Source organism: Carcharhinus amblyrhynchos, chromosome 3, assembly GCF_965287045.1.
Source record: "Carcharhinus amblyrhynchos chromosome 3, sCarAmb.v2.hapA, whole genome shotgun sequence".
Classification (NCBI taxonomy): Eukaryota; Metazoa; Chordata; class Chondrichthyes; order Carcharhiniformes; family Carcharhinidae; genus Carcharhinus; species Carcharhinus amblyrhynchos.
Window position 1 is genome coordinate 103,010,845 of NC_137326.1, and position 6,822 is coordinate 103,017,666.

Below are 6,822 nucleotides of genomic sequence, written 5' to 3' on the forward strand. Positions count from 1 at the left end.
GATCCCAAGGTGCTGCACAGGAGCATCGTCAATCAAATTTGATACAGAGCCACAAAAGCAGATATTAAGACAATTAGCACTCGAAGGAGAGAGGCAACTGAAGGCAAAACACGAACAATGGAATGGTGAAAATCAGGCATGTGCAAGGGATCAGAACGGAAGAGTGGAGGAGATTACAGAGATACGGGAGGACAAGGCCACAAGGGATTTGAAATCAAATGTAACATTGCTTTGCTCGTAGTCAGTGTAGATCTGCAAGCAGACAGGGGTTGACATAAGTTAGGATGAGGGTAGCAATGTTTTGGATGAGTTTAAGTTTAGGGAGGGTTGAAGATGGGAAGCTGGCCAGGAGTGTGTTGGAATTGTCAAGTTGAGAGGCATGAAGGAATTTCAGGAATGGATGATCTGAGATAGGAAGAGAATGAGATAATTCTACGGAGGTAGACATGGGCAGTCTTAATGATGGCATGCATATGCTGTTGATGGCTCATCTTGGGGTCAAAGAGGACACAAGAATCAAATTAATATTTTTAATTCAGCCTCATGCAGTTGCCAGGGAGGGGTACAGCTAGAACCAAAAGCAACAACTTAGGTCTGTCCAACATTTAGCTCAATGAAATTTCTGCTCATACAGTAATTGATGTCAGACAAGCAATCTGTCAATTGACATATACTGGAAGGATTGAAAGAGATGGTAGTGAGAAAGCACCAGACGTCATCAGCATACATATGGAACGTGACTTCGTGATTTCAGATGTCACTGATGAAGCCAAGAATAAATCTTTGTGAGACACCAGAGCTAAGAGTCTGGAAGAGTAGACACTGCAGGTGATTATCTGGTTATGGCAAAATAGACAGGAATGGCACGAGGCAAGTGCAGTTCCACTCAGCTAGACAACAGTGGGAAAGCATTGGAAGAAGGATGGTGCAGTTAATTGAATCAAAGGCTCCAGATGAACAAGGGATATCAATGGTCACAGTCATAAATGATGGCTCGTGACTTTGCATTCTTTCCAAAAACAGCAGTGCAAAATCACTGCAGAGAATTAATGCAGCAATGTTATGGGAAAAATAAATGAAAACCTACTGATTGTTGGGAAAAGCATTACAAACGCCAAATCAAAGTCAACAGATTCAGCAGGTTTAAAGGTTTATGCTGCATTGCAATGCCTCGAAACTCAAAGACAGGTGTATTCAAGAATACATCTCAAGATAGTAAAAAGACATTTGCAGAAGATTCAGTGTTAACCATTTAACCTAATTTTACACAGCACAAGGTCCTGAGCTTGCATCATTAGTTCCCAAAACATCTCATAGTAGTGCAGCCCAAAGTTAAACTGCCAGGACTCACCAGGCTGGCTGCTAAAAAGGCAGTTTTGTCAGGTTTATTCAAAGCTGTATGTTGAGAACCAATGATACTAACTTGTATAATTTAAATGCTTAATTAGCACCTGGTTACAGCAAAATGCAAGCTTCCCTAAATAATGGCTGAAATTGACCCAGTGAAGGCATCTTAAAATTCATAGCAGTATAACTACTAATGAAAATGGCCCTTGAAGTTCAGTGGCATCCTAAAGTTCTAATGTAAATGAATGCATATTCATAAAATCTAGGGAATTTTCTAGAAATTCCAGTAAGTGTCATTTTGGGAAGTTTTATAAAATAGAAACCAATAAGGACAGCCATTCAATCCATCTAAACTTGCACACAATAAAAAGTTATATTAATTCAACAAATGGCAGGGAAAGTGGAGAGAAGGTAAGGTTTTGCCTCCATTATCCTACCCAGGAAATAATTCTGTGCAAGAACCAACAAGGACAGCCATTCAGTCCATATCTCCAATAAGATTTTTGCTCCATTATCCAACCCAGGAAATAACTCTAGCTGTTAGAACTTTTGCACGGAAGTGTTCTTTCCAACATCAACCTTCAATTCATCAATCTATACCCATTATTCATTCAGTGTTCCAGGTTAACCCGATTCATGGCAATCAGTGTCTGATATGTTTCTTTAAAGTCCCCCTGTGGTGCCAATTTCTCCCCATCTTTCTTTTGACACCACACATCAGCTTTGTAAATTCTCTTATGCTATCTCCATAGTTTGAGAGTTTCCTTATGTCTTGGTAACAATACTCAAGGTGAAGTAATCACTACAGAACTGCACAATTTTAGCACAGCACTTTTGTACACATACTGTCAACGTGTTAACCACTGAACTGTAAATCCTTTCCATTTCATCTTTTGCTACTTCTACATCATCCAAAGTATGGCAACCATCATGCTTTAAATTTCATCTGTAACTGATTTATCCATTTGTAGGTTTTATGTAAATTCTTTTGCAGATACTTGGAATTTAACATTGGCATCCAAGTTTATTAACAGCAAATCTGACAGGTCTGCCATAGATTTCTGAATTTAATACTAATGTAGATGAGAGTTGGAGCCATTGCACAGACTCTGACACACATTAGAGGAATGCAGTCAACCAAAAATGTATGGCTCTCCTAACATGAATTGCACCCATAAATATAAATTACCCAAACAGACTACACAGAGACCATGACGTGTGGGTCTATGAATCTATTGTCATATTAAGCATCTTCCACTGTAACAAGTTAAATACAGAGTTAGCTCAGCATATATGTACACTCCCATTGGATACTCCATGTTTTGTTTCAGAATTCTAAAAGACCATCCCCCAATGACAAATATGAGAGGGATCAAAAACTCATGATGTCATGAACACAAAGAAAACAAGTGAAGAATGCACTCCATAAATCTGTATTAACTCAACGTTATTACAATTAAGCAGTTCTTCTGGTTGAAACTCTGTAGCTAGAAAGGTGAAAATAGAAATATTTTTAAGAACTTCCATCCGAGGATTCAGGTCAACTCAAGGAGTCTATAAAGCTGGTGTGTGGTGCCAACAACCTGCTCTGAAAACTCTGCTCACGTTTGGACAGATGCAAATAGTGACAAATTGCACCATAGCAGCAGTGATCTAAACATTCTAAGAAAGTCAATTTACCCTGTCTTCCGACTTTAACAAATACTTTGAAAATTTTCAGGGATCAGGTCCAGACCCATATCTACAGCAAAAACTAAACAAAGCTTCCTTAAAGTAAAAGTAAAATATATTTATTAGTCACAAGTAGGCTTACATTAACACTGCAATGAAGTTACTGTGAAAATCCCCTAGTCGCCACACTCCGGCACCTGCTTGGGTATACTGAGGGAGAATTTAGCATAGCCAATGCACCTAACCAGCACATCTTTGGACTTTGGGAGGAAACCCACGCAGACTCAGGGAGAACGTGCAGTCTCCACACAGGCAGTGAACCAAGCCGGGAATCGAACCCGGGTCCCTGGAGCTGCGAGGCAGCAGTGCTAACCACTGTGCCATCCAACATACCCTACGTACCAACTTTCATTGAAATCCATCCATCAGCTTTTGAGATGTACTGCTTACAAATAGGGGCAAAAACATTAACTCCACCACCTTTAGTGGATATTTGAGCTCAAGATAAACTACCAACCACACAGCTGTATCCCGATTAAGGCCATCTATTTTCACTTCCATGTCAACACACAGCTCTATCCCACTTCAGTTCATCTGCTGCTCAAACTCTCATTCATGCCTTTTATCACTAGTCTTGACTATTCCAACATATTCATTGCAGGCCTCCCATAATCGTATGCTCTGTAAACTTGAGGTCATCCAAAACTCTACTGCCTGTGTCTTCATCCGCACCAAGTCCCATGCCCCCCATGACACTGGGAACATATTCTGGTTCCCAGTCAAGTAAAGCCTGGATTTAAGAATGCTCATCCTTGTTTTCAAATCAGCCTCATTGCCTCACCACCCCACTTACCTCTGTAATCTCCCCCAGCCCCATAATACTGAAATACCTACTTATGTGTAATTCTACCATTAAACATGCCCTGATTTTAACCGATCCTTCACTGACAGTCATACTTTCTGTTGCCCAGGTCCTAAACCCTGGAGTTCCTTCCGCAAACCTCTCCAACTTTCTACCTCTTTTTCAGATATCCCTTAAAACTTACTTCCTTGACCAAAAATCTACTATTACCTTAAATGAGCCTGTGTACACCTCAAGATATTTCATTAAAGGCACTACATAAATACAATCGTTATTGATATCAAATAACCGGAAGTCCTGTCTGTCTAAACAGGCATGAATGAACTAGCAGTTCATGGTGAATCAGTGGCATGAACAAATGTCCCATCATAGTTGGCTGCAAAGCTGCATCAACAGATAAAAAATGGGCAACATTGTAAATGGATAATAGGAAAAGTTACCAAGTCGGCAAAGGAAAATTTACCATTGGATGTGCAGAGGTAGTAAGATAGTGCCTACATTATATTCCTTTCTAGTTGTCCATGGCAATAAACTATTTCCACACCTAAACCCGCCACAGCACCACCAAACAGCAAAATAATTTTCATGGACTGTACAAGGAAAACATCATTTAATAATTGCAAAGTGTGTGTGTGCAGTACATTTTAGAATCTAAGTGTAGTGCGACATAAAGCAAAAACAGATTAACAGAAATGGGATTGTTATTCCACTCTTCCAATGTACCAAAACAAATCCAAATAATCAACTAAATTCCAGCATTGTTTTCTCATTGTTAATGATGAGCTTTAGCAGTTCTTTAGCTTGTGCAGAAAACCATATAATTTGAGATGGCAATCCTCCACCGCAGCCATTTCACACAGAAGACCCATCAGCTCATGGTAATCAATGTATTACTTTATCTAGCCAGATATTACATCCTGCATTAATAAACTTATTTAATCAATGCCACTAAATCAAATAAGTCGTCCACTTTGAAAACACAATTAATTAATCGTGCTTATTGTTGCGCCCAAGATCTGAACTCTTTAGGAGTTCAACAGGAAGAGATGCTCTAATTGCAAATTGATTTTGTGTTCAACACATAAAATATATGTGTAATTTTACACTAGATGGGCTTGTAGTTGCTACAAAAGAGGTCAATGCCTGAAGTTCTGTGTTAGTTTTTGGAAACCGACTGGTATGCTGCCAGTTATGCAATCCGTTATATCACTTTTGATTTTTTTATATACATATGTATATCAAAAAAAGTATAAACCAACAACCCCACTGCTAGTAGAGGATTACAAGGAATGGGACAGAGTGGTCAAGAGGGGTGCTAGCAGTTCAAGGCCCCACAACTTTTAAAATCAAGTAAACAGCATGGAGATGTCTTCAGGCGCAGACTATGCTCCCACCCTGACCATTCCCCGTGTATTTGAGGCAAGAGACAAGGAGCTTCTTGCAGCTCCAGTGTCACTCACAGCAAGCAGCATGTGGCTCTCAGGCTTTTCTTCACAGCGCTTCCCTTCCCCTCCCCCACAGCACGAGTGCAGGCCCAAGGGTGAGCCACCAACCACCACCACCGCGTTTCTCCCACACCTTAAAGCCGGGGGGAGGGGAGGGGACGAGAAGGCTAAGCCCTAACCAGGGCCTCGACCCTCCCCCTCCCCCACCCTAAAAATTAAAAAAAACACCCGCCAGGGCCTTTAACCCCGGGGCTCGGGGGGGGGCTTTCTTTCCCTCCCATCCACCCTCCCTGGGGAGGGCTCACCCCGACAGCAAGCATCGGAGCAGGCCCGCCACTCACCCAGGGCCGAGAGGAGTCGGTCGGCCAACTCGCCCTTCCCCCCCCGCCCCCCCCCAACACACACACACACACACACACACACACGGCTGGGCCTAGTACCGCAGGCCCCCTCATCCCGAGGGCTTCACCCACACCTCTTCCCCCCCATCCTGTCACCTCCCCCCGGGGGGGTGAAGTCGGTATACGCAAGAGGCTCGCTCACTCACCGGGACCCGCAGACACTCGGCGGCCTCTCCTTCTCCTCCTGGCTGCTGGGCGGCCTCCCCCGTTGTTGATCCTTCCCCTCCCCCCCCGCCGCCACCACTACCACCACCACCACCACTCTCTCTCTGTCTCTCTCCCCCTCTCTCCACTCGGCAGGCCGGGGCTTTAAAAGGCGGTTATATGGTGGAAATTTCTGGATATAAAAAAACTCCGCATCCGTGCCAGCGGCTTGCAGCAGGGCGCCCGCCCAACCGACCGATAATGTTGTCCCGGGGAGGTAGGTGGATCAAAAAAAAATGTGTATTATTGTTATTATTAATAATTAATATATTTTTTTTAAAAAAAATAATAATAATAATAAAGGGGGAAAGACACACTGCAGCTCGGGTTAGCTTGAAGTGCCGAGGCGAAGCAGGATTTGCCGAGGAGAACGTCAAGCTGAACACAGCCAAACGTTCACTGCCATCCACCGTCTGCCTTCCTTCCCTTCCCTCCCCCCCAACACACACACACACTCTCTCTCTCTCTCCCCGGCTGGCAGCCACTGTGACCCGGCCCGCGGAAATGGCTCCCTTACAGCAACAGGGCTCTTATTGTGTGTATCACACATAGAGAGAGAGAGAGAGAGAGAGGAGGAGGAGGAGGAGACCCAACACCAACTCTCACTCATCCTGCACCCCTCCTCCACACTTGCCAACAGACTCAAAATAATGGTCTTTGAAAGGAATCGGTGGAAGGAGAAGAGGGGGAGGGGGGTGAAATAAGTTGCCAAAGAATTTCTGCACCGCCGGTGTTTAAAAGAAAAACATTTTTGGAAGTCTGGTGGTTGTGAAGTGATTATTTTCCCACCAAAGAGAGAGAGAGAGAGAGTGAGAACCTGCATCCTCGGCTGACAAACTGTGGCTCTCATACCAATTCTGGGGCGGCGCAGTGGTTAGCGCTGCTGCCTCAC

The 6,822-nt window shown here is 43.4% G+C and overlaps 1 protein-coding gene across 4 annotated transcripts in view; it reads right to left on the bottom strand.

Annotated features, from left to right (window-relative positions):
- The window catches only part of tbl1xr1a (TBL1X/Y related 1a), a 192,223-nt gene extending 185,895 nt beyond the window's left edge, over window positions 1–6,328 (bottom strand). For 3 of the 4 annotated variants that reach the window (XM_080185616.1, XM_080185619.1, XM_080185615.1), the window contains exon 1: window positions 5,873–5,956. The gene's annotated coding sequence lies outside the window, so the exon portion shown is untranslated. Of the gene's footprint in view, window positions 1–5,872; window positions 5,957–6,247 lie in introns of those variants that run through there. The other variant, XM_080185618.1, reaches the window with a different exon arrangement.
- Between the last annotated feature and the right edge of the window lie 494 nt (window positions 6,329–6,822).